At 53.2% G+C, this 27,625-nt stretch overlaps 1 long non-coding RNA gene across 1 annotated transcript; it reads left to right on the top strand.

The window, feature by feature from the left end:
- The first annotated feature begins 15,547 nt into the window (after positions 1–15,547).
- LOC116451527 lies at positions 15,548–27,333 on the top strand. Its single transcript, XR_004243222.1, has 3 exons — positions 15,548–15,706; positions 22,830–22,835; positions 27,318–27,333. It is a non-coding gene; the product is annotated as an uncharacterized LOC116451527 (long non-coding RNA).
- The last annotated feature ends 292 nt before the right edge of the window (positions 27,334–27,625 follow it).

The raw sequence follows: 27,625 nt of genomic DNA, 5'->3' as shown, positions 1-27,625 counted from the left end.
TTGGATCAAAACCTCTTGCTGGGGACGAGGCTCCTGCTGGTGGCTCTCCCCATTGGGCATGTGGGATCTGCCTCACTCAGGGATCATCTCCTGAAGGATCGGTGGCACCAGGAGCCTTTCCGAGCCCACCCCTCCGTCCCTCAAAGGCGTCAGACGTGGCCTGGGGTGACCCTCTGCTCCCCGGCACTGCCCAGAGCCTCCCGCTGGCTGCAAACCTGCTGGGGCTGCCAGCAAATTACCCAGGCATCAGCACAGAGGAGAAATTAATTTTCCCTGCAGGAGCAAATTCCAAACCAGAGCCCAGCTCCCCGTGGCGGGTCTGAACCGCGGTGACAGGTCTGAACCGCGGTGACAATCACAGCCCCCGTGCCCTGCAGAGAGGGAGCAGCATCTCCCTGCACCTGCCAGGGATCCAGCAGGCAGGGAAGTCACAACAAGCACAGAAAGAGAGAGCCTGGGATGGCTTTTAAAGTTATTCCAGAGGGCTGGGAATTCTGAGGATTCCTGAGCTTTCTCTCTGCACTCAGGGCAAGGACACAGACGTGCAGACAGGGGAAATGGGGTCACAGGCGTGTGGAGGAGGAGGGAAATATTTTGAGTAAATCTGATACCATCTAATGATCTGAGTGAAGAACAAATGCCTTGCTGTTAGGGGAGAGGAAAAATTGAACCCCAAGGTCTTAGGCCAGGCTTAAAATCGTGTGGAGTGTTTAGGACAGAGGAAACAGGAGCAGAGAAGGAAGGAAGGGACCTGAACACAACGATGAAATGGAATTAAATGTAACAGGACTTCACCAGCAGGAGATCAAGTGAGATAAAGCTGCTCTCCCCTTTCTGGGAGGAGATAACAGCTCCCTTTATTTATTTATTTTTGCGAATAGAAGGGAAATGCCGGAGATTTCATCTCCCTGAACTCCAGCACTTGACGTGGCACCGTACAAAAGCTTCCCCGTGCCTCTGGAGAAGCTGAGCTCAGGCAGGTGAGGAAGACTCCGGGAAGGTGTTTTGTGCAGATACCAGCGCCAGCTCCCCAGCTTGAGCCTGGGGGCAGGCTCAGGGCAGCAAAAAGAACCCCAAAATTAAAGGAACAGATCTGGAAAGGGCAGCAGTGCCATTCCCTGCCTCCAGGAGTGGCAGAGCCCCAGCTGATGGATGGGGACGGCGCTTCCCAAGAGTTTTCCTGCCCTTTTCCAGCTCAGGGTAGGAGCCGGAGCCTCCCTCTGGAACCAGAGCTCCTGCAGATTTCTCCTGCTTCTCCTGCATCCCTAAAAGTGGGGGCAGATGGGAGCACACCAGCTCCAGCCCCATCCCTCTCCCTCCAGGAATCCTGTGCAGCCCAGCCAGGAAATGCCATGAAAACCTCCTGAAGGTGGCCCTGAAAGCTCCTGGAGAGGAGAGCAGCGCCTGTGCCCCCTCCCTGCCGCCGGGCAGGGACTGTCACCCGCGGGGCAGCGCTGTCCCCTCGGTGCCACCCCCGGGCTGCCAGCGGCGCTCTGCGCTCAGCCTCCCGTGGGGATGAACCTTCCTGCAGCTCTCTGGGGCAGCTGCGGCTGCGGTTTCTGCGAGCGGGAGCGGAAAGGAAATGAATTCTTCTTCTCCTCTCCGCTCTGAGATGGGGAATGATTTGCCAGGGATTTGTAAGGGGTTTTATTTGAAGTCTGCCTGAATGGGCTTGGAGAGCAAAGAGAAAGGCTCCGAGAGTAGAAAATACGGTTCTGTCCTAATAGGATAATTTATTAGCAGGGACAGTCAAATTAAAACCAGAGAAAAGACAAAATGACTTTTCCCTGGCAGCTCAGAAACGCTGCTGCCGTCGTGGGGCCACGAAGCTGTTGGGGCAGGGATTTCTCCCACCCCGACATCCCTTTGATTCCTGCAGAGCAATTCCTGGGCAGTGCTGACGCAGGCTGGGCACCGATCCCTGGGCAGGGATCCTCCCGAGGAGAGCCTGGCTCTGCGGAACGCTCTGCAGACGTTTCTGCAAGCCCACCTCCCATCCATCTCCCTGGATGAGCCCGGGATTGTGCCAGGATGGCACCGGGCGCCTCGGGGCCAGGTTTGCTGCTCGTGTCACACTCTGTGCCCTGCAGGGGAGTTGATTTTCTCGCAGTCTGAGAGCGCTGCGGATCCAGCTGAGCTCAGGGGCAGAAAAAAACAGGCTGTTACCGCCTCCACTGCCAATGTCCCCGGTTTGGTGACAACTGAGGGCCTCGTGTGCCTCTCTGCTTTCTTCTTTCCCAGCCCTGGGATTCGTGAGGGACTGCAGCCAGAGCTCCTGGAGCCAGCTCTGCCCCAAAGGCTGCCCTGCCAATCCCGGAGTCACCGAGCTTGGAAAAGAGCTCCAGGAGCATCAATCCCAACCTGTGCCTGATCCCCACCTTGTCCCCAGCCCTGAGTGCCACGTCCTGGCCTTCCTTGGACACCTCCAGGGATGGGGACTCCAAACCTCCCTGGGCAGCCCCTGCCGATGTGCTGGGATTCATTCCCAGGGGGAATAACTCCAGAACTGACCCAGCCTGGAGCAGGGGTCAGAGGGGACCCAGGGAAAGCTGCTGAAGAGGGGGTGGCACAGGGAGATGTCACTCTGGGGAACGCCCGGGCTGCTGTCTCCCCAGCACGGGCAGGACCCTGCAGAGCTTGGGGTGGTCTCTGTCCTCAAACTGGGAATTACTGGTGGCTGCCCCGTGTCCTGTTTGGGTTTTCTGTGGGCTGAGCTGGGGAGAGGCTGCAGGGCACAGCTCAAAGGACGCTCCCCAAGCCTCACCAAGCTGCAGCCACAGGAAGGTGTCCTGCTGTCCTTGTGCCCACTCTTATCAGCTGATAAGGTGCTATCACAGGGCCCTGGTGAGAGGACAAACCTGGCTTTGCCCGTTGTCCATCCAACCCTGCCTGCCTGGCTCTCCTTGGCACGCTGGGATCCACAAGGGAACGGGAGCAGGGCTGGAGGGACACGAGGTTTGCCCTCTGTGGAGCAGCGAGCTGTGAGCTGGAGCCGCCTCCCCCCGGGGAACTTCCAGATTCCGTGCCACGGGACTGCTGGGATGCCTTAGTGAGCCAGCCACAAAGGTAATTAATTGCTAATGACCAGGGAAGCTGAGCAAAGGCTCTGCAGGTCGCTGGTCCACTGGAATTCCCTCACTTCCCCCGGGGTATTTCATGGGAGCCCAGCGGTGCCTGGGGTCCCTCTGGATCTGGGAACGTGCTCAGCTCTCTCCTGAACCACTCCCCAGGAATTTTGGGGAAGGAGCAGCAACCATCGGGAAGGGCAGGCGGCAGCGGGACCCCGCAGCTGGGGAAAGCCGTGGCACGGCTTCCCATCCCGCGTCCTCCCCGGACAAACTCCCCAGCTGTGCTTGGTCACTCATCCCTGGCTTCCAGCAGGGCTTCCAGCGATGGATGCTGAGCACGCGCTGGGAGAAGGCACAGGGAAGGTTTTGTTTGCGCCAGACCCTGCAACTTCTGGCTCAAAACCTGGCACCTCCCTCCTGAAGTGCAGCCGAAACGCAGCTTCTGCGCTCAGGGATTTGTTCCCATGCCGTGGGGCAGCGGAGCAGCTGGAGGCGTGACCCTTCCGGGATGCTCCGAGCAGACGGCACAGCTGTGCCGGGCAGCTGATGGACACAGGAGTTTTCCTGGAGCTCTGTGGTCACACCTCCCACTTTCCAGCAAAACCCCACAGCTTTGCATCCCTCTCTGAGCTTGGAAGACGTGGGACAAGCTGCTTTTTCCAGAGGGGCCAATGTTGGTTCTCTCCTGGTCGCTGGAGTCCGGGGCAGGGCTGGTTTTCCTGAGGGAGATCTCCTGTCCTGCTGCTCTTCAAAAGTCCCTCACCCCTCACCTGAGTGTGGGAAAGCTCATGGTGGGGGTGCTTTCCTTGGCCCCGTGTGCTGCAAGAGGAATCCCGTGGGATGCGGGAGCTTTCCAGAGGGAGCAAACCTGGGCCTGGCTGGAGCAGATGTGGGTGCAGGGATGGTGCTTTGCACTCAGGAGCTGCCACTTCCTTCATCCCACACGGAAAACAGAAGTGACCGATGCCCCCTGCCTCCATTCCTGATGCGGGAAAAGCCTCTCCGATATTAATAAGAATCTAATTTTCCATTTATTGTTCCATGAATTAATTACATCGCGAGCGGAGTTACCTTTTACACAGCCATTAAACTTCAGGAAGGCCTCTTTACACCACTCCGTGGATAATTTAATTAGCATACTAATGTCTTATTAGCTATAAACCCAAAGCTGGTTTAGAATCACTTAAATCCAAACTCCAAAGCTTTCAGCCACCCTCCAGCCCCTCAGCCTGGATGTGGGCAGAGCACGGCAGTGGGAACAGGTCCTGGGAAGAGTTTTCCAGGGATTTTCCCCAGCTGGCAGTGGTGGGATGCAGCACTGCCTGCCCAGCATCCGCAGGGTGAGATCCCAGGGAAGAGCTCCCAGCCCCGCTCCTGATTCTCATTTCATTCCCTTTTAGCTCTCCTTGGAATTTGCATTAATTGGGCGAGGCTGGGAGAGCCGTGATAATCCATTAGGGATGGGCAATTAAAGGCACACAGGGGACGCTGGGAGCTGGGCAGGAGCAGCTGTGGAGCTTGGAGGGGTCTCATCCCCATCCCGGCGTCCCTGGGGGTGCAGGTTGGTGTCACCTCCTCCATGGGACACCCCGGAGCTGAGGATGTGGTGGATTCCCAAAGGATCCACCCCAGGCAAGGGGGAGCAGAGGGGCTTTGTCCCCTCGGAGGGTGGTGTCCCCTCTGTCCCTCACTGCTGGGAGCCTTGGGATCCCCTATTAAACCAGATTTGCGCACGGAGCCGGGATTCTGTCACCGCCTTTTCCACGATCCCAAACATCCTGCTCCCACCGGGATCAGGCCTGGCCCTTCTGAACCTCCTAAACATCCCAGTTTCTGCGTGAAACCCTTTTCAAAATGACCCCTCGTGCCATCCAAGTGCTGGGTGGAACTTTTTTCCCTTTGCCCAGATCTTCTGAGCTAATAAATAGCTTCATTTGGAGGCTGGAAAATTGACTCAGAGGCAAAATTTAGCTAAATTGAAGAGCAAGACTTCTGCTCGAGTATAATAATCTGAAAATAATTGATTAATTTGCATGATCCTTCGTAATTGCTTCAATTTACACCCAAGAGGCCACTGTCATCAATAGATGAAAAAGACATAATTTTTTAAGTCCCAATAATGCATGGAATGGAATTTCGGAGCTTCGCTCATTCCGCAGCCCCGGCTCAGCCCCGCTCCCGGCACACGGCGGGCGCAGCGCTTGTTGTGGGAGGAATGGGCTGGAACTGGATTTGCTCCTTTGGGATGGAACGATTTTCATTATCCCTGGGAAAGAGGAGGCTCCAACCCCGCCACGGCGATGCCAACGGGACCAGGGTGGCAGCAAGAGTCCCAAGGGATTGAAATCCCCAAATCTGGCGTGGATGCTCTTTGAGGATGACAGGGCAAACACCTCCTGCAAGGTGCTCAACCCCCAGCTCAGCTTTAATTGCAATTAATGAGATCCCAGCAGGAATCTCAGTTCCAAAGGGGCTGGACCTGGCGTGGGTGGGAGCAGGGGAAGGCCAGGATGAAGGCAGGTACAGAGCAGAGCTCAGGAAGGTGTTTGGGCCTCACAACGGCCCTTCAAAAACTTCAAATCCAAACTTCACAAGGTCAAGGAACAGAAAATACGGCATGAAAGAGGGGAAACAGGAAGCCGGCAAGGAATGGCAAGGAATGGAAACAAACAATGGGTCATTCAAGTCTGGCAGGAACAGGAAAGGCTGCAAAGGAACCAGGCAGCTCTGCTGGCTCCCCGGGAGTTCAAGGGAACAATTAAGGAAGATGAGGACACAGCTGAGGAGTGAAATGATTTCATTTCATAAGTTCTCACCTCGGGGGATGTCGGGAGGAGCCTGCTCCTGACTTGCTCCGTGCTGGTAATAAAGGTGAGCTGCTGTTGAGGATCAAGGGATCAAATGAAGAGGTGCTGGTGCAAATAGGGAATTTAGAGAATATTGAGTGCCTGGGCCTGGGAGGGACATTCAGGGGCTGAAGAAACCTAATAATGCAGAGGCTGAGCTGCAACAGTGCTCCTCGCTGGGAAAGCTTTGGTGGGCTCAGAGGGCCGGAGGGCAGCAGCAATGCCGGGTCTGTGGACAGGGAAACCCAGGAGGTGCTGCCCGCAGAGCCTTGGGAGGTGCCAGGCACAGGAGCTGTGGTCAGGGCTGTAGGAGGGTGAAGCTCCTGCTGGCTGTGATCCATCCTCGGGATGCTGAGGGAACACGGGCACGGGGCATCCACCTCACCTTGGATTGCTCCTTGCCAACTCCTTTTATCCCAGAATCCCAGAGTGGTTTGTGTGGGAAAGGACCTTCAATCCCATCCAGTTCCACCCCTGCCATGGGCAGGGACGCCTTCCACTATCCCAGGTTCCTCCAGCTGGCCTTGGACACTTCCAGGGATCTGAGCAACCTGAGGCCTTTCCTCAGGATGTTCCTTCCCAATACCCCATCTAAAATTCTCCTCTTTCACCCCAAATCCCTTCCTCCTTGTCCTGTCACTCCAGGCCCTTGTGAAAGCTCTTTGCAGGACTCCAGGGTGACGGGGATCAGGTGGCAGCAGCCGAGGAGCTGTCTTGGTTCTGCACCTCCTGCCTGGCGCTCCTGTGCAAATCTCCCCAGAGGAGACTTTGGCAGAGCAGCCAAAGTGGAAAGACAGAAAAGGTATTGAGGCAGAAAAATGATTCTGGTTGGAGTCAGTGTGTCCCCAGCCCTTTGACTCATCTCTCACGGTGCAGAACATGGAATTATTCCGTTCCCCGCAAGCCTCCTCTCTAAAATCCAGCTTGTTGTGCCTTCAGTTATAATTTTTTCCACCCTGACCCGAAGAAAAGTAGGATGGGGTCAGGACAGGGAGTTCCCTGCTAGCCTGGATTACCCCACAGCCATAGGATCTTCCTCCAAAGGTCTCTTCCTCAGAGGAAGCCCAAACACACCCAGCTGGGGAAGACATCCCGGATTCCGGGTGATTTCTCTAGCCTGGACGTGTCTTTCCAGCTTGGGACTTCTCCCCACACCGCTGCCACCACTGGGTCTGGGGTTCAGACCTTCGAGGAGTTCAAAGGAAGTTTATTTGGTGACAACACCCTTTATTTTAGAGGTCCTGCACAGCTTCTGTCGCCAGGAGAGTTTCCTGCTTTTGAGGGACCCCTGAGCTGCAGCCCAGCCCTGCTTTAGACAGCGATTTCCAGGAGAAACCTTGGGATAAAATCCCAGCCCTAAAATGAAGGGTATTTTCCAAACCCTGGGCATCCCTTGCTGTCCTTTGCACTCCATCATGTGGGGCTTTTCCAGCCTGAGGGCACAGCCCCGATCTCCAGCCAAGTGTGGAAATGCAAACACGGGGCTGGGGATGCCCTCCTGGTGATTTGTGGGCTGCAAGTGCCACCGAGACATGAGGAGGGCTGGAACACTTCGGTGACTTTTAAAAATCCCCGTTCAGCTCTGCTGGTATTTAGAGGGGAGATAAATTTGGCTCCTGTTGTGCTGGCCGAGGCAGGGAAGGGAGATGGCTTGGGAGCTGTAAAGGCTCTGTCCTGCAAAGACCTTGGATCTGCTGCTGATCCCACACCTGGGGAGCAAACGGGCTCCCTGCTGCTCCTGCCTCCCTTTCCTTTAGGACTTGTAGCTAGGAGGCCTAAAAAAGATTAAAAGTCAAATGGAAAATAAAGTGTATTTGTGACTCTGCACAGAGGCAGTGGCAGCAAAATCCCATCTTTGGGAAAAAATCATCTGGGATGATTCCGAAATCAGGGAATCCCAGAATGGTTTGGGTTGGAATGGAGTGGAGAGAGATTGTTTTGTGTTTGTTTTCCACCCCCTGCCATGGCAGGGACACCTCCCACTGTCCCAGGCTGCTCCAAGCCCCAATGTCCAGCCTGGCCTTGGGCACTGCCAGGGATCCAGGGGCAGCCCCAGCTGCTCTGGGTACCCTGTGCCTGAATTCCCTCCCAGGATCCGTCAGACACTGCAGTGCCCCTGGGTCGTTTTCCCCATTCCTGGATTTTCCTTGTTAAATACGGAGTTTATAATATTTCTATGCTAGTGCTTTACTGGGGCCCATAAATAGAGGCTGGAAAGCACTTCCAGAATCCCTGGGGTGCTGGGAAAAGCCCGAGAAAAGATGTTCCAGCAGCCAGGAACATCTGCAAGCTGACAGCCTGTGAGTTTATCTGGGCAGAGCTGCATCCATGTAGCGCTTCCAATTTAATTTCCATGTTTTCCCGAGAAGAAGAGAAATGTCTTGTGTTTCCTGGGTGGCTGGGGGAGGTTTGACTGTGCCAGCTCTGATCTCCCCCTGCAAGATTTCCTTGGTGGCAGACGGGCAGCAGCAGGCTGCCTAGACAGGGAAGAGTGGGAAAGGTCTGGGAACAGGATGTTTTATAGGGGTGTGGGGTTTCAGCACGTTCTGCTCACCTTTGAAATAGAAATTACACGATTGAGGTTTGAGCTCTCAGCCAGCTCCAAATGAGACCCATCCCCAAATCCCTCTCCACTTGCAGACAGCCCCGAATCTCTGCCTTTCCCTCCTGGAGAAGTCCCAGCTCTGTGCTGACGGCCCGGGGGGAATTTTGAGGGATGCTGATGGAGGAGGGCAGGATGGAGCTGGATTCAAGGACAAGGAGCAGGTGGAGCGAGCAGCGACGCAGAGGGAGGGGCTGCAAAATTCCAGCACTCCCTGACGGAGCTCAACACCTTCCTGTCAATCCTGACATCCAGCGTGTGGCTGCCTCCAGAAATTCCGAGCGGATTGCCAAAGTTTTCACCCTCCCAGGAGCCTCCCAGCTTCCAGCTGTCCCCTCCTCAGCAGGGAGCTGCTTCCCTTCAGAGCCGAGTGAAGGGTGGAAGGCAGGAGAGAGGGGGGAAAAAAATCATGAATATTAATTTGAATCCAAGTGAATTTCAATTAGGCCGCGTTCAGGCTCCACAAATATTTGAGCGGCGCTACTGCAAACAGGGGGAAAAGCAGATCTGTAACTTTACCACACAAATATCCACGGAACACAAATTCCCAGCCCCTTCACGCCGGCTTCACTCAGCTCCCACTCCTGTTTCCAGGCCCTGCTCAGGGGGAGGAGGCAGCAAATGGAACAAATACTCCGATTTGATGGATCCTGGGGGTGTGGGTGTCAAATGATGAGCTGGGAATGCTGAGGCAGGTGAGATGCCCTGGCTTCCTGCCAGCCTCAACAGGGCAAGGTCACGGGGTGGGAATGGGCTGGATCCAACAGGGATGGAGCTCATGGATGGGGCTGCAAGGGCTGGGCTGGCAGCAGGGAACAACTCCAAGGTCATGGAGAGCCAGGAATGCCCTGTGCATCCCAGCATGGAGAAACCCAGGCCAGTGATTTCAGCTCATGGAGCATCAGGATCATCCCAGAATCATGGAGTGGTTTGGGTTGGAGAGGATCTTAAAGCTCATCCCACCCCTGCCATGGGCAGGGACACCTCCCACTGTCCCAGGCTGCTCCCAGCCCCAATGTCCAGCCTGGCCTTGGGCACTGCCAGGGATCCAGGGGCAGCCCCAGCTGCTCTGGGCACCCTGTGCCAGGGCCTGCCCACCCTCCCAGGGAGGAATTCCTTCCCAATATCCCATCCAGCCCTGCCCTCTGGCACTGGGAAGCCATTCCCTGGGTCCTGTCCCTCCATTCCCTTTTCCACAGTCTCTCTCCATGTTTCCTGCAGCTCCTTCAGGCCCTGCAAGGCCCCAGTGAGGTCACCCCAAAGCTTCTCCTCTCCAGGCTCAACAATCCCAATTCCCTCAGCCTTTCCTTATAGGATGGAGAGAGGTCCAGGTGACTTTTCTCTACAGTTCCACAATTCCCATGGCAAATATCCAGCCGGAGGAAGGTGGCCATCGCTTTGTGAGGAGCAGGCTTTGGGCAGGACCTGGGGATGGGGAAATCCCACCCCGAGCAATGTGAGCACTCCTGAGGGAAGGGCCCCTCAGCAATGGGAACCTCATCCCTGTCACAGGTGGGCTGGGAGGGCTCCCACCGCACTGGGGTTGGAATTCGGCAGGATTTCAGGAGGAAAAGGGAGAAATAAGCAGGACACAGGGGCTGCTGCTCTTCCTTCCAGGTGGGGACAGGGAAAAGCCACCCAAGCACTGATCTGTGCTGCACCATGGCCTGTCCCAGCCCAGCGGGAGGTGGGCAAAGCATAAACCGCATAAATCTGCTCTCCAGGGCTTGTCTGGCTCCCAGCTGTTCTCCCTGCCCAGGGACTGTGGCAGCTGGATTTACGTGCCAGTGGGAAATCCTTTTCATCAGGAATCTGATCCTGGCACTGCCTACAGAGAGGGAAGTGCATTTTCCCTGACTTTGGAGGTCTCTGCTGTGCCCTGCTCAACCCTCCAGGTTATTTTTAGGGGAGAAAGGGGCACTTCACAGCTGGGCTGTTTTGTCCTGGTATTGCAAACGCATCAGGTGGCTCACCCGCTCCACTCAATCGCTGGAAAAGGAGACCAGAGGAGCAGCTCGAGTGCAAACATCTCGAATGGAAAAACTCCCCCTCTGTGTCCTTGACCTCCCTCTTTTTCCTGGGAATAAAGTGCTTTTTCTGTCCCCTGGTCAAGCCTTTGGGGCGAGGGATATTCAAACCCGAGGCAGCTGCTCCCGCGGATTCCCATTGTGAGGCCCGGAGCTGATGGATTGTTCGCATCCTTGAGAACCTGAGGTTGTTTCTGCCTTTTCACCACGCGGCTGAAACACTGGAGCGGCAGAAAGGAACAAAAACAACGGCAAATAAAGAGGGGAGAATGGTGAGAAACGAAATCCGTACAGCAAGTGATTAACAGGGCATTTCCTGAGGCAAACAATCACCGGGTGCTGGGCTTTGGGGGGGCTTGGGGGCTGCTGAGGCCTTTGGTGACTCCTAAAATAAAATAAAATAAAATAAAGTAAAGTTAAATAAAATAAAATAATAAAAAAATAAAGTAAAATAAAATAAAATAAAATAAAGTAAAATAAAATAAAGTAAAATAAAATAAAATGAAATAAAATTTAAAAAATAAAATAAAATAAAATAAAGTAAAATAAAGTAAAATAAAATAAAATTTAAAAAATAAAATAAAATAAAATAAAATAAAATAAAGTAAAATAAATAAAATAAAATAAAGTAAAATAAAGTAAAATAAAATAAAATAAAGTAAAATAAAATAAAATGAAGTAAAATAAAATAAAGTAAAATAAAGTAAAATAAAATAAAATAAAGTAAAATAAAATAAAATAAAATAAAGTAAAATAAAGTAAAAAAATAAAATAAAATAAATTTTAAAAAATAAAATAAAATAAAGTAAAATAAAGTAAAAAAATAAAATAAAATAAAATTTAAAAAATAAAATAAAATAAAATAAAGTAAAATAAAGTAAAAAAATAAAATAAAATAAATTTTAAAAAATAAAATAAAATAAAATAAAGTAAAATAAAGTAAAATAAAATAAAATAAAGTAAAATAAAATAAAATAAAATAAAATAAAATAAAATAAAATAAAATAAAATAAAGAATGGGGGTGGGGGATCCCCTTCACAGCACATTGAACGGGGCCCTGATTCCCAAAGGAGACTCCTTGAGAAGAGGCGCCCCTTAAAGCCCAGCCTAACAGAGCCAGGACTAACAGGGGGCGTGAAAAACTGCAAAGGGCTTCACACTTCCAAAGGTTGTCCTGATGCTGCAATGTTACACCTCGGAATGAATCCCTGCGTCCTCCTCCCTCGTCTCCTCTCCTTTCCCAACTGTTCTTGGGGTGCATTCTGTCATTCCTGGTCCGGTGCTGCCTGAGGGATTCACTCCCATCCCCCCCAGCAGACTCCCCCCCAAAAATCCGTGCAAGAAGTCCAAGAAATTAAATTTCAAGCTGCCCGTCGGAGGAGAACGAACGCGAGAGAGGCGATTTTTGGTAGAATTCTCTTCTTTCACACGCTGAGATTGGGGCAGCGCTGTCTCCGAGGGGAGGTGCGCAAAAAGCTGCGATCAAAATGATCCCAAGCACAAAGAGGAGTTCCCAGGATTGCTCTGAATTCCGGCACGAGTGGGCCTTGCAGTGGGGCGTTGGTAATCTGCAATTCCATGAAGCAATTTTAATATAGTCTTTGAGGGTGGAAAGTGGTCGTTAATAAAAGTTTAAATTAAAGCCTGCTCGCTGCCGGATTAGATCATTAAAATTGCAGGGTCCTGGCGGCAGAGCCGGAGCTAAACCCGGAGTGGGGAAGAGCCCCGAAGCAAACAGGGGGAAAAGGAATAAACCAGTTTGATACGTGCGAGTTATGATTTGATATCATGCTTAATGAAGAGAAAAATGTAATCATAGTTCATCAGCGCCCGGGGTAATTAGCGCGTGTGAGCAGCGGGGATGGGACACGCAGGGAGAACTTCCTCATGGACAGCAGGAGCAGGGCAGCTCCTGGACTGGGGAGGATCGTTCCCGTGGGGTGGGAAAAAAGGGGAATTCCCTCCTGAAATCCACACACAGGACTGAAAATTCCCAGATCGCTCCATGAGTTTCCTCCTGGAAAAGCAGCTTGGATTTGCAGACAGGGATATTTCCAGCAGGGTTAACACACTTCTCCTGGAAATACTCGCTCAGAAGATGGAGGGATCACCCTGGAAGGAGGTCCTGGAAACCAGGATGGATAGCTGAGCATGCATCACCTGAGGATGTGCAGCAAATATTTCGGAGGACAGATATATAGGAGACATATATTTATAGGAAACCTGTCATATATTTTTATATATTTATACATATTTATACATATTTATACATATTTTTATATATTTATATATTTTTATATATTTTATATATCTTTTTATCTTTTTATATTTATATATTTTTAATATATTTTTCTCTTTATATATATTTTTATATTTATATATATTTTATATTTTTATATATTTATATATTTCTATATTTTAATATATTTATATATTTATATATATTTATATTTTAATATTTACATATTTTATATTTATAAATATATCTTTCTATATATTTTATACCTTTATATGTATTTTATCTATTTTTATATCTTTCTATTTTATATATTTTATATCTTTATATATTTTATATATTTTTATTTTTTAATATATATATATCTATTTATAGGAAATCTGTTGCATCTCATGCAAGGCTAAAGAGAACTGGGCTTGTTCTGCTGTGCCTGACACTGGGAAAAAAATCCAAATACTTTTTCCCCAAAAGATGCAACAGAGCAGCTGCGGCTGCCCCTGGATCCCTGGGAGTGTCCAAGGCCAGGCTGGATGGGACTTGGAGCGGCCTGGGACAGAGAGAAGGAAGGAAGGAAGGAAGGAAGGAAGGAAGGAATTCGGAAGGAAGGAATTCGGAAGGAATTCGGAAGGAATTCGGAAGGAATTCGGAAGGAAGGAATTCGGAAGGAAGGAAGGAAGGAAGGAAGGAAGGAAGGAAGGAAGGAAGGAATTCAGAAGGAAGGAAGGAAGGAATTCGGAAGGAAGCAAGGAAAGGGAGGAAGGAAGGAAGGAATTCAGAAGGAAGGAAGGAAGGAAGGAATTCGGAAGGAAGGAACGAATTCAGAAGGAAGGAAGGAAGGAATTCGGAAGGAAGGAAGGAATTCGGAAGGAAGGAAGGAATTCGGAAGGAAGGAAGGAAGGAATTCGGAAGGAAGGAAGGAATTCGGAAGGAAGGAATTCGGAAGGAAGGAAGGAAGGAAGGAAGGAAGGAAGGAAGGAAGGAAGGAAGGAAGGAAGGAATTCGGAAGGAAGGAAGGAAGGAAGGAAGGAAGGAAGGAAGGAAGGAAGGAAGGAAGGAAGGAAGGAAGGAATTCGGAAGGAAGGAATTCGGAAGGAAGGAATTCGGAAGGAAGGAAGGAATTCGGAAGGAATTCGGAAGGAAGGAAGGAAGAAAGGAAGGAAGGAAGGAAGGAATTCGGAAGGAAGGAAGGAATTCGGAAGGAAGGAAGGAATTCGGAAGGAAGGAATTCGGAAGGAAGGAATTCGGAATTCGGAAGGAAGGAATTCGGAAGGAAGGAATTCGGAAGGAAGGAAGGAAATGAATCCCACGAAGTCGTTCAGGCGTGTCATGGGAATCAGGGAACGGACAAAGAGCTCGGGATGGGAATGTTTGGAGGGATGGAGCCACATCTGTGCGAGCTGTGCAGCTTCAGCAAAGCAGTCGTGCGCCTCCACTGTCGGCCAGAAGAGAGAAATGAATGAAGAAGAAATGAAACGAGTCCCATGAAGTCATTAAGGTGCCTCATGGCAATTAGCCCTTGAGGGAGGCAATGGGGCTTCCACCAGCCGGGACAGGACAGGGAAGGGACAAAGAGCTCGGGATGGGGGCCAAGCAGCGATGTTTGGAGGGCTGGAGCTCCAAGGATCCAAGGAAAGCCCTCTCAGGTTCGCAGCAGCAGCACATCCACGCCTTGAGCAGCTCCCAGCCCTTCCCAGGAACTGCTTGTGAAGGAATTTGGCTGTGCATGAATTATTCATGGCCGTAAATGATTGGGCAGATGATTTGTGCAGCACTCCCCGGCCCGCGGGGAGGGTTTTGCTTGTACAAAGAGCCGTGCTGGAGGTGTCCAACCGGGGCACTCGCAGCTCTACATGAGCGCTTGTGACATTTTCCCTTCCTCCGAGCTTTTAAGTAAACAAAGTGTGGCCGCCTGAAAGTCTTCCCGGTGTCAGTGCGAATCTGGGTCCGGATGGAGAATGAATCCCGCTCTTTGGTCCATGGAAAAACAGCCTTTTGATGTGGAGTCTCGCTGGTGAGCGGTGCCTTCACACGAAATCTTCTTTCTTCTCCGAGCAGGCTCCTCGACTCGATGCGAGATCTCGGCGTTTCCCTCCAATGGATTGTTCCTAATTGTGTCTCCCTGGGAAATAAAAATAAAGACGAAAGGAAGAGCAAGGCCAAGGGGGAATGAGCAGTGCCTCGGCACTCCAGAAGGAAACGCACCCTTTGGAATTCAGCGGGATTGGCAGCGGAACCCCCCGAGATGGGGCAGCGGAGGTGGCCTCTCGCTGTGCGTCCTCTCAGCGCTCCAGAGTTCATTCTTTCATCTGCTCCTCCGAGTTCTGCTCTCCTGTAGCACGTCTGTGTTTGAATAATTCTGGTCTTTAGATAAAAAAAAAAAAATATTAATTTTTCCTCTTTGCCTCCCGCACAGGAGAGCAGCAGAGATTTCCTTGGCCGCGCTCCTCAGCTGCCTCTCCCACGGGATCAGCTTGGGAATGGCGGCACCTTGGTGGAGGATTCTGCTTTGCTTTGGGTGGGAGACGCAGAAGAGGCTTTGGGCTGCACTCTCTGGGCCTGAGGATGCCTCATTTTAGGCAGAGAGACCAGAGAGGGGGTTTGTAAAATGGTTTGGGCTGGAAGGGACCTTCAATCCCATCCTGTTCCACCCCTGCCATGGGCAGGGACACCTCCCACTGTCCCAGGTGGCTCCAAGCCTCGGTGTCCAACCTGGCCTTGGGCACTGCCAGGGATCCAGGGGCAGCCCCAGCTGCTCTGGGCACCCTGTGCCAGGGCCTGCCCACCCTCCCAGGGAGGAATTCCTTCCCAATATCCCATCCAGCCCTGCCCTCTGGCAGTGGGGAGCCATTCCCTGCGTCCTGCCCCTCCATGCCTTGTTCTCAGTCCCTCTGCAGCTCTCCTGGAGCCCCTTTGGGCCCTGGAAGGTGTTAAAAGGTTCTGCTTCACCACTGTCAATCTGCTTCCCTGTGCTTTGGTTCCTCATTGCAGTGCCAGAAAGGGACAGTCACCAACTCCCATTTTCTTTCCCCAAAACACCAGGACAGCCTTCCACGGCCCATCCAGGCTGGATAACCTCGGTCTGATCAATTTTTTGACATCCCTGGGTCATCCTGTTCCTGGTTTTATCTTTTCCTGCCGTGTCCTTTCTGAGAAGCAGGATCAGCCACACACCCAGCACTCAAAACACCGACAGCCCATGGGTGTCCCTGCTGGCTCTGGGGACAATTCCTGCCCTGTTCTCTCTGTCCCAAGCGGCCCCAAACATCCTCCTGCCTTTGTGACCAGGCACAGGCTGGAGCAGCATTCCCAGGACACCTTCCCAGGGCTCCGTGAACTCCGGGATGAGCAGGGATAGCTCACTCAGAGTTAATCATTATTTAAACTCCGTTCCCACTCTGGATTTTTTCCCCTTCCCTGCCGTCGCCTTCCGTGTATTTACACTGAATTTCACCTCCTGTTTTCTTGTCAGGAACTCACTCCCGGCAGATCCTCTAGAGCTTTTCACTGTCACTGTTGGATTTCATGATCCTGAATAATTTTGTCGCATAGGCAAACACTGTCACTTCATCATTCCCCACTTTTCCGGATCATTGATGAGTGTTCCACGCCGCAGATCCCAGGACAGGCCTCCAAGGATCCCCGTGGCTGCTTTGGGGCCAGCAGGAGCAGAACTCAGTTATCCTTCCCTCCGTGTCATGTTTTTAACCACTCTTAAATCCGTGGAGGGGCTTCCTCTCGTATTCCTTAAAATCCCAATGTCTCCAAGTGCCTTTCGTGAGGATTTTGAATGGAATTTCTGGAAAATGCAGTTTAACTGCGGCCAATCATTGCCTGCACCAGTCTTGCCACCTCCAAAGGAATGTCACAGGTTTATGGGATGTGACTTCCCCTGGAGAGGCCATGTTGACTCTTCCCGGTATATCCACATCTCTCTGGGCTCCCGTTAATTCCGGGGTTTATCACGATTCCTTTGGATTTGCCTGCTGTGGAAAGCACATTCCCTGTCTCCAGCTCCTTCTGCCCCCTTTAAGAACACTCCTGTCACATTTTCTGCCTCCCACACCACCAGGAAAACCAGGGAATGAGGTGTTTGATCATCCTGAGGGATGAGCGCTCCCTCAGCAGCAGAGGAAGCCCCGCAATCCCCCAAACTCCAGGTGGGCACATCCGTGGGCTCGGATTGGCACCTTCCCATCCTCCTGAGCAGCTCAGGATGCAGGAAGGGCAAGGACAGGACTCCCTCCGAGCTCCTGCAGGTCCCACTCCCCATCCCCACTTGGGAAGAGCTGGATTGACACTGGAGTGACACCACTGCCCCAAACTTGCCCCTGGCTGAGGTGACAGGCACGGGGTCGTGTCCCTCAGGGTGGAACTGAGAGGTTTAGATTGGATAATGGGAAAAAAATCTTCCTGGAAAGGGTGGCCAGGCACCGGAACCTGCCCTGGGGTTGTCAGTCACCGTCCCTGGGGTGTTCCAATGTGGCAGCTGGGGACGCGGGGGGTGGTGGGATTGGCAGTGCTGGGGGAATCCCGGAATGGTTTGGGGTGGAAAAAACCTTAAAGCTCATCCCATCCCACACCTCCCACTGCCCCAGTCTGCTCCAAGCCCCAATGTCCAGCCTGGCTTTGGGCACTGCCAGGGATCCAGGGGCAGCCCCAGCTGCTCTGGGCACCCTGTGCCAGGGCCTGCCCACCCTCACAGCCTTCCCAAAATCCAACCTAAACCTGCTCAAGAAGCTGCTGTTATTTCAGTGCCTTATCCCAGCCTCATTTTCCCTGCCTCTGGAATATCAAACCCTATTTTTTCCTGCCACTGCTCTACTTCATTGCATCCTTTCTGAGATTCCTGCCCCCAGCTGAGCCCCTCAGCCATGGGAAGAAAGCTTTGCCAGCAGCAGGTTCCTCCTGCACAAAGCCCAGCGTGATCCACGGGGATCAGAGGCAGGAGAAGGCAGGATCAGAGGCAGGGGAAGACAGGATCAGAGGCAGGAGAAGGCAGGATCAGGAGCTGCTGGGAGCTTGGAGCGCCTGTCATTGTCTGGTTGGGAATTCTGGGTCACTGCAAGCAGTTCCTAAATGGATTTGTGCCCAATCCAGGACACCCCTGCTCTCTTCTGTGCCTCTAAGCCAGTGGAACTCTCCACCACGCCGAAATGGAACTTTTGTCCAGGTTTTGCCTCTGGGTTACACAGTTTGGGATCTGCTGGGAGCCCTGGAGGTGGTTCCTATTCCAGGGAAAAGAGCTGCCTGCCTTTAGCAAGGCTGGGTTGTGTGGAGCTGCCTTGGACACTGCGGCGCTGGTTGGATTTTAATCATTAATAAATCAGCAGGAGCAGCCCTGGTAGGGGAATGATCATTCCCAATGTGTGTCCAAGGATTCTGACTCCTGGGTTTAAGCTCCCAGCTGTCCCAGGAGGCTGTGAGATGCCACATTCCCCCTGTCCTCAGCAGATGCTGGGGACATTGAGCTGGCAGCACCAGCCCAGCTCCAGCTGAACATCTGGAGCTCCGAGTTATTCCAACTCCCGAGGCAGCCTCGGAATGTAAAAGAGGTGCCACAGCTCCTCCTCGGAATCAGGCAGATAAAAAAATCGATGCATTTGAAAGAGAAATGAAAAATAATGTCTGGTAGAGCTCATATTGCTCCTGCCGGGGCTGAGCGTCTCCTGGCAGCCTTGATGAAGGAAAACATCTTCCCTGAGAGGGGGATTGAAGGCCTGGAAAACACAGCTCCAAAGGTGACCTCGGGGAGAGCACGTCACTGCTGCTGCTCCCACGGAGCTTTGTGAGAGTGACTTGGAGCAGAAAAAGCCGGACCTGGCGTGGGATCGTCGATTCCAATCCACCCCGAGAGGTTCCAAAGCTTTTGGGATGCGGGGAAGGTGGGGATGTGCAGCAGCTCAGGTGTCCCGCTGGCTCTGCTCCTCCTTGGAAGCCCAACTCCGGGAGTTGTTCCATTGATTTCAGTGCAAACAAGATCAATTGTCTCTTTGGGCTCCTGTGTGGGAATGAGATTATGTTGAATATTAATTTGCCTTGTGATGGGCCCTGACTGTAATTTTCTATCAGCAAAGGAGAATTCATGTATTTCCATAAATTCAGATACTTCCATCTATTCACTCCGCATATTCACAGACATTATCTCAATTCCCAGCTCTAGTTCAAACAAAAGTTAGTTCCTTTTACAAATAAATTATTTTCCACTGTTGATGATATTTCTAATTTTTGTAGGCAAATTTATCCATTTGAACAAAGGAGACAAAAAGCATCTTTGATGTAGCAAAGCCTTTCTGAGAGCCGTGCGTAAATTAAAGGAGAAAAGATAGTCTGGAAAATTTAAGGAACGGATGGGAATGATTCCAAGTTACCTTGTACTTAATTGAAGTTCTCAGAAATGTTCTTTTCTTGTTTTCTATATTGGAGCTGTTCCTTGAAGTGTGTCTGAATGCCTCTTCAAGCTGGCATTTAATCTTTGACTGCATATATTTATTTTTCCCTTGTGGAAATGGAAGGGCCTTTCAGGAATTTCTCCTTTGGCATCTCTTCACCTTGGGCCCTCGTTTTTGGGGAATGTTGCTGGGAGATACAGCAGCACCGGATTGTTCAGAGTGGGATTTTCCCCAATTTCTGCTGCGGGTTTTTGGGAGAGTCTCAAGCCGGTACAAGTCTGCCTGGCCCCACTGCTCCCAGATTATCCCACTGGAGGGTTTCCTTGGATGTCTTCACCACAACAGGACAATCTGGGCTGACTGGAGGTTTCAAGCTGCCCGGTGTTTTCCTTCACTGGGGCTGGAGGAGCTGCTGGCACGAGACACAAGAACGGAGCTGGGAGCATCAGGAATTCCTCCATTCCCTGGAAGCCGTGTGGGGAGCTTCAGGCTGGCAGAGCCCACAGGGGCTCAGCCGGCGGCACCTCCCTGCCCCAGCAGGGCCATGGCAGAGCCCAGGGCACAGCAGTGTGCCCACACAGCTCTGCAATATCCCCAGCGAGGGACACTGCACAGCCTCTCTGCACAATCTGCTCGGGGCCGGGCCCTGCCCAGGGCAGCAGTTCTGCCTCCTGGGCGGGGGAATTGCTGCGCTCAGGCCCTGCCCGGTGCTCTGGGGCCGCTGCTGGGCCCCGGAGCAGAGCCCGGGCCCTGCCCTGAGCCCTCCCTGCAGCCAGGGACACCCAGGGCTGAGGGCCCCTCTCAGCTGGGGCTCCTCTCGAGGCTGAGCAGCCCCGGCTCCCTCAGCCTGTGCTGGGCACGGAGCTGCTCCAGGCCCTTCCTCAGCTGCGCAGCCTCCGCCGGCCCCGCTCCAGGAGCTCCCTGGCCCTGCTGGGCTGAGGAGCCAGAGCTGGGCACGGCACCCCAGAGGTGCCCCCAGGGCTGGGCACAGGGGCAGGATCCCTCCCTGACCTGCTGGGAATGCTCTTCCCAATCATGGAATCATTCAGATTAGCAAAACCCTCCAAGATTACCAAGTCCACCCTTCCACACACCCACAAATCCATCGCACTAATCCCACCTGTACTCCTTTTTTGGCCAACATTTCCAGGGATTGTGATTCCCCCACTGCCCTGGGCAGCCCATTCCGAAGCTTGACCACTTTTCCAGTAAGGAAATATTTCCTGATATCCAACCCAAGCCTTCCCCGGTGTTCCAGCATCCAGGCACAGCCTCTCCGTGTGCAATTATTGCCTGCATTGGATGCTTTGGAATAAACAGCTTGGAGCAGGGATGTGCCAGACCTGTGTGGAGCCACTCGTTCTGCCTGCAGCAAATGAATCAGGGTAGTAGAAGTAATAAAACTAATGGGAATGTTGTCCTGGGTGGGATATTAAAATCCAGGAGAGCCACAGCTCCCGGAGGAATCTTAAAAAGCCCCATAATTGAGTCACAACAGAGAGACCTGCAGCGAGTGAGAGAGGCAGGCAGAAAAGCTCCAGCCAGTGGGACGTCAGTGCTGGCACTCGAGGAGCTGAGGATGACAAAACTTCCACTCAGAATGGAATAGCAGGAGGCACCTTGGAATTTCTTAAGGCTTGGAGAAAAAGAATAGCGAGCAGAGGAACTGTGGTGGAAGGTATTGGTGCAGCCAGGGGTGTGCAGGACAAAAAAAGGGATATTTTGTGAAAGCGGCTCAAAGAACACCACTGCAACAGCAGAGCAGGGCGGGGGGTGGAAGCAATGTCAGCTCAAAGTCCTGGGGATGCTTCATTCCAAGTGGGAAAAAATGACGTGACTGGAAAAAAACCCAAATATTTTAAAACCCAGAGCGTTGCTCCTGAACAGTGCAGAAACGGATGTGTGAAAAATTAAATTTGTTTAAAGAAGAGGTGTGAGGAGCAGGGAGGAGAATTAGCAGTGATTTATTGCCACGCTGGCAATTCCCTGGGGAAAGAGACGTGCACTGGAGGAGAATAAAACACTGGGAAAAGTCAAGGGTGGGAATTAAAATGGAGCTGGAGGAAGAAACATGATTTTAGCCACTCTCGTAAGTTAGGATGACCTGAGCCACTGGAAAATAACAGCCAGGGAGAAAAACCCTCAATCTCCCCCCAGCTAAGAGATAACAGAGCAAGAAGGAATAAATGGCAGAATTTAAAAGGAAAAATCACCGTGGAGTGACTGGCTTTGAAAATAACAATTAAAAGAAATGAATTCATCTAAATCTGCCTCAGACTCCTCCCCAGCAATGCTGTTATTGACAGGCAGTGCTCCTGAGCTCAGGAGAACTCCCTGCAGCAGGGCAGGTGTCTGGATCCAGCAGCTTTTGTGGGATCAGAGCGCTCGTGGGGCATGGGAATGTGGGAGGTGAGCACTGAGCTTCGGCCTCCGTTTGTGCTGGGCTGGGGGAGAGGAGATCTTGCTCATGGAAATTCCCTCAGAGACGCTCAAAAAAGAGGGAAAAATTGATAACCATCTGTGTGCAGCTAAATAGGACAAACAGGGAAAAGGGGATTGCTTGGGATGGCACCGGGAGATGGAATTGGCGCTGCCGTGACGGGAAACATTAAAAATCCTGCCTGGCAGCAGGGAAAGGTGAATTTGGGAGAGTATTCAAAGCTTCCCCCAGCAGCTGGGCTGGGCTGCATGGGCTCCACAGCCTGGAGACGCCACAAACTCCTTTAACCAAATCATCAGGAAGCACTGAGCGGGATTCATTAGGAAACACGGAGTGGGACCCGCGCTTGTTCTCGCTCAGTGAGCGGCTGTGAGAACCTAATTCGTTATTTCAATCAGCCTCCCCAGAGCCAGGCACGTCTGGATTCGCCTTGCTGGCTCTGGGAGATGCTTGGTCCTGGATTTGGGGTCGGGTGGGGAGCTGGAAACCCCCGGAGCTGCGACAGCAGCGGCACGGGGCGGGTGCAGGGCAGCGGTGCCTCCGAGCCCGGGGGCAAAAAGTCAAGAGGAGAGAGGGAAAAGCGGAGGTGACAGCGGTGGCGTGAAAAGGAGGGCAAGGGAGAGGCTTCTGCAGGAACAAAGGAGACCTGGCTGCAGATTGCTGCGCTTTTCCGCATGAACACCCCGCGCCCAAGCCCTTCTCCAGGCTCCGCGTCCCACGCGGGTGGTGCCGCTCCTGCCTCACTCAGCCCCGGGCCTGGAGAGCTCAAGTGCTCTTATTTGCAGGTGTGTGCATGCAGAAAGCTTGGAAAAGCATGGAAAAGCATGGAAAAGCATGGAAAAGCATGGAAAAGCATGGGAATCCCAGCCTGGCCGCACTGAAGGTTCACGGAACTGCTCTGGTTTGTGTTGCAGGGTCAGACTTGGCTCGTGGGCAGTCAGGACCAAAGCAGCCCAGGAGTATCCCTGCAGCGAGCAGTGAGATCCCAGGAACAGCTGGATGCTCACAGCTCCAACCATGCCATGGATTTCCCTTTGCAACTGAAGGAATTTTGCACTTTCTGAGTCACGTTTCAACCCCTTCTGCCCAGGACACATCCCTGGGGATTTAAATCCAGCTGCAGGCACAAGAGCACGTGTGTGGCACATGGAGCCGAGAAGCCAGGGAGGGATTTAATCCAGGTTTGTGATGCCTGGGGGTATAAAGTTTGCACAGGGCAGGCTCAGGTTGGACAGCAGCAGGAATTTCTCCATGGAAGGGGTGCTCAGGCCTTGGCAGGGGCTGCCCAGGGAGGTTTGGAGTGCCCATCCCTGGAGGTGTCCAAGGAAGGGCTGGAGGTGGCACTCAGTGCTCTGGGCTGGGGACAAGGTGGGCATCGGGCACAGCTTGGACTTGATGGGCTGGGAGGGCTTTTCCAACCTCAGTGATCCTGGGATTCTGGGATCTCTATCCATATGGAAAGGGAGGAATGGGCCAGGAGAGAGTCTTTAGCGGGGCTGGAGGGATCATCCCACCACAGATTCCATCCACGTGTCTGACAACAGCTCCCAATCCCACCACATGACACTGTCCCCTCCCAGGAAAACACAGAGCCACGATTGTCCTCCCACAGGGAAGAGCCAGACCCTGACCCAGGACAGCCTGAGGGATGTGCTGGCTCCTGGATAAAACACGGCCCAGCTCCCTTTCCCTGCAGTTTGTGGGTTGGATGGTGGGTTTGTAACTGGGGTGGTGGGTTTGGAACTCTGGGATGGGTTTGGAGATTTGGGATGGGTTTGGATCTTTGGGGGTGGTGGATTTGTAACTGGGGGTGGTGGGTTTGGAGCTTTGGGGGTGGTGGGTTTGGAGCTTTGGGAATGGTGGGTTTGGAGCTTTGGGGTGGTGGGTTTGGAGCTCTGGGAATGGTGGGTTTGGAGCTTTGGGGGTGGTGGATTTGTAACTGGGAATGGTGGGTTTGGAGCTTTGGGAATGGTGGGTTTGGAGCTTTGGGGGTGGTGGGTTTGGAGCTTTGGGGTGGTGGGTTTGGAGCTCTGGGAATGGTGGGTTTGGAGCTGTGAGGTGGTGGGTTTGGAGCTCTGGGAATGGTGGGTTTGGAGCTGTGGGGGTGGTGGGTTTGGAGCTTTGGGGGTGGTGGGTTTGGAGCTTTGGGGTGGTGGGTTTGGAGCTCTGGGAATGGTGGGTTTGGAGCTCTGGGAATGGTGGGTTTGGAGCTTTGGGGTGGTGGGTTTGGAGCTTTGGGGGTGGTGGGTTTGGAGCTTTGGGGTGGTGGGTTTGGAGCTCTGGGAATGGTGGGTTTGGAGCTTTGGGGGTGGTGGGTTTGGAGCTCTGGGAATGGTGGGTTTGGAGCTTTGGGGGTGGTGGGTTTGGAGCTTTGGGGGTGGTGGGTTTGGAGCTCTGGGAATGGTGGGTTTGGAGCTTTGGGGTGGTGGGTTTGGAGCTTTGGGGTGGTGGGTTTGGAGCTTTGGGAATGGTGGCTTTGCCACTCATGGGACAGTCCCAGCAGCCTGTCCCCTCCAGTGTTTCCATCATGGATTCTGTCTCCCATCCCAAAAGGGCCACACGACCCTTTTCCTACCACAGCTGAGCCCAATAATGCCAGATAAAGCAGTAAAAAATAGCCTGTCACAAGCATCAACTTTTTTGGGACTTCTGGGATTTTCCCAGATTTCTGCTCCACATAAAGGATTTGTGAGCAGTGGTGGGAAGCCTCAGTCATGTCCTGGCTGTTACATCCCACATACATGGGCTGGAAAAGGGGAATGTGGCCACTGGGAAGGATTTAATGGATGGCTCTGTCCTAGCACAGTCAGGGGTTTGTAGGGTTGGGCCCAAACCCTCTTTAAACCCATCCCAGCAGTCTGGAGCTGACTGGGGTCGCTGGGAGCACAGTCAGGGGTTTGTAGGGTTGGACCCAAACCCTCTTTAAGCCCATCCCAGCAGTCTGGAGCTGGTTGGGATCACTGGGAGCACAGTCAGGGGTTTGTAGGAGTGGGTACAAACCCTCCTTAGCCCATCCCAGCAGTCTGGAGCTGACTGGGGTCACTGGGAGCAGCCAGGCACACCGGGGAGCGCTGGGGGCTGCAGCCACGCTCCGTAGATGGATTTCTTTTCTTAAATTATGCTTTAATTTCCTCCCCTTCTGGTGCCAGCGCCTGTGTTTTAATGAGCTCGCTCCCCCAGCATATCAAACACGGCTGATCCCTGGTGCTCCCTGTTTGCAATTCCCAGTGGCTCCCAAGCAAGAATTGTGCTGTTTAATTTTGCCAGACTTCCAGTTTACTCTGAAGCCTGAAAAAAAAAAACCCACACAGGCGCAAGGCCCATATTTCTCCCGGCCTATTGATAGAGCGTGATAGGTATTAAATTCTATAATTCTTTCACTGGCCTTTAAGCAGCCTGGGTGTTAATATTTAATGATGAAGGATGCTGGTAATCAGCCCCGTATCCCAAGTGTCTGGATGCTTTATGGTCTTGCCTTTGGGAGCCTAATTGTGAACCCAGCCTGCCAGAGCTTCCCACCCCAACTTAATAAACTTTGCCGTTGCTGCCCAGCACATCATCTGTCTCCAGGCAGGATCCAGCTCCGGGAGGAAGGATGGGGAAGGGAAGGGTGATGAGGGAGAGGATGGGGAGGCACAGCCCACTCGAGGCTGGGGATGTGGCACTGCCTTGGGCCCAGCTCCAGCTTTGGGGCACAGGAGGCACCACCAACAAAAACAGCGCTGGCCACGTCCTCCCCAAAACAGCCAGGCCTGGGGGCTGCATCTGCCACCCCCTGGCCGTCCCACATTCCTGGGGGTTGCTTCCTTCACCCTCGGGTGTCTCTCCCAATCTGCCAGGCAGCCTGAGCTCCTGCACCACCGGGCTGGATAAAGCCAGGCACTTCCTCCTGGACTCCCGGCTCCAGGTTTCCAGCGTATCCCGAGGTTTGCACAGCCAGGTAGTGCTGTGGGTGATGCTTCACTGGGCTGCAATGGCCCGAGGCAAAGGCAGGAAGGGGAGCTGCTGCTGGTTGTTAATAGCACTCAGCACTTACCCAGCCGCTGGAGCTCAGCCCCGTGTGCGACCAGGATCCCCTGAACTGCTGCCCTGGGAGCAGGAGCTGCCAGCCCCGCCAGCTGCTGGGAAACTGAGGCACACAACCATCACCGGTGTGCCATGGGCACTGCCACCACCCCCGGGGGGCACAGTGCCACTGCACACAGCCCTGGGCTCTTCTGATGCCACCACCAGGCTGGTCCTTCCCTACTGGTCCCAGTACTGGGACCTTCCCGCCCCACAGTGAGCTGCTGCAATGTCGGTGAGGATTCCACCAGGAGGTATTTTATCCCGATCTAAGAGATGCAATAATTTGCTCTTATTTTTGCTTTCTCTTGGCCTGCCCGGGGTCTCTGTGTGCATAATGAGATGAGTAAGGAACCTTGCAGGCTGGTTTTGTTATATGGCCCTGCCAGGGGCTGGGAGCAAATCTTCCCTCCTGAGCATGACCCTGAGGGAAGCCTGGCAGGGAGGCCAAAGAGAAACGAGGGCCTGGAGCAGGGAAATATGGAATTCATGGGTGTGGGGAGCTCACAGCTGCAGCTGCAGCCACACACCGGCCAAGAGGAGCTCCTCCCGGAGCAGGAGGTGCCAGAGGGATGGAGGCAGAGCCTCTCCAGCTCATCCAGGTCGCTCAGGATATCCCATTCCCCTTCTTCCGGCATTGTTTGGTCCCACACAGAGTTCCTCCTCTGGCAGGCAGTGGGAAAAGAGGCAGGAGTGTCTTCTCTTGGTGTCACAGAATCCAGGGAACACCTCTGCCTTCCCTGGGAGCAGACTGGCCCTCCTGAGCTTCTGCTCTTCATACCTGGGGGAGTCATGCAGCTGGACTGGGCCACTGGAGCTGGGAGCACTGGGAGGCCCCAGCAGGAGGAGAATCCTGCAGTGACTGCACACATCCATGGAAAACTGCACACATCCATGGAAAACTGCACACATCCATGGAAAACAGCCCCAGAGCCCAGGGATTTGTTTGATGATGGCAGCAGCTTTTTGTTGTCTTCTCTAGAGAGGTACCTGTGCTCCTGGGCTCACCCAGAGGAGACTTTTTGGACAGAGAGGTCAACTTCACACTGGTCAGGGGTTCTTTAATCCCTTGCTCCACTCCCCCAGTGAGACAGGCTCAGCTTCCCAGAGCAAGGACTTGGAGGATTTGGCATCTTGGTCCATCCCAGAGCTCCTTTCCCGCAGGTTTGGTGAGGCACAGCCTGCCCAGAGCTGCTTCCAGGCAGAAAAATGCCGTTGGGTGACGCTCATTCCCTGCAGTGTCCCACGTCTGAGCTCCCACCTCCTTTGAGCATCTACAGGGGCCACAAGAATCCCTTCCAAGTGCTGGAAAGCCACCAAATTCCTGCCCAGGCATCCAGGCTTGAACAAAAGGGTGGCAGAAATGCTGTGTGACAGAGGCAGCTCGAGGAGGGTGAGTCCTGCTGGACATGAACTGGCAGCTCCCACCTCCTGCTTCCCATTGGGATGAGGAATGGCGAGCGGGAGATGTGCTGGGAGAGCACCAGGCTGGAGGCTGAGGGAAGCAGATAAGGATTCCAGGTGCTGCTGTGCAGGGAGAGCTCCCTGCCAGCCCCCGAGCTGTCCTGGCTGGTGTCCTCAGGACTGGGATGTGGCACAGCCGGGTGTCACTCCCTGCTCTGGCTCTCTCTCTGCAGAGCCAGAGCTCTCCCTGTCCCTGAGGCCACCTGGAGCCTCCCCTCGGTCCTCAGGTGCCCTGGGTGGGGTCCATGAACCAGCAGATTCCATCACAGTTGGTGCCAGGCCCCCCCTCCTGTGGGCACCTCGCTGTCACCCAGCCCTTGGCACCTTCTAGGCACCCTTCTGGAAGGGGCTGGAGCCCCAGGAGCGGCTGAGGGAGCTGGGAAAGGGGCTCAGGCTGGAGCAAAGGAGGCTCAGGGGGGACCTTGTGGCTCTGCACAAGTCCCTGACAGGAGGGGGCAGCCGGGGGGGTCGGGCTCTGCTGGCAGGG

The sequence above is a fragment of the Corvus moneduloides genome, chromosome 15 (genome assembly GCF_009650955.1).
Source record: "Corvus moneduloides isolate bCorMon1 chromosome 15, bCorMon1.pri, whole genome shotgun sequence".
Lineage (NCBI taxonomy): Eukaryota > Metazoa > Chordata > Aves > Passeriformes > Corvidae > Corvus > Corvus moneduloides.
This window is presented reverse-complemented; position numbering and strand designations above follow the sequence as displayed.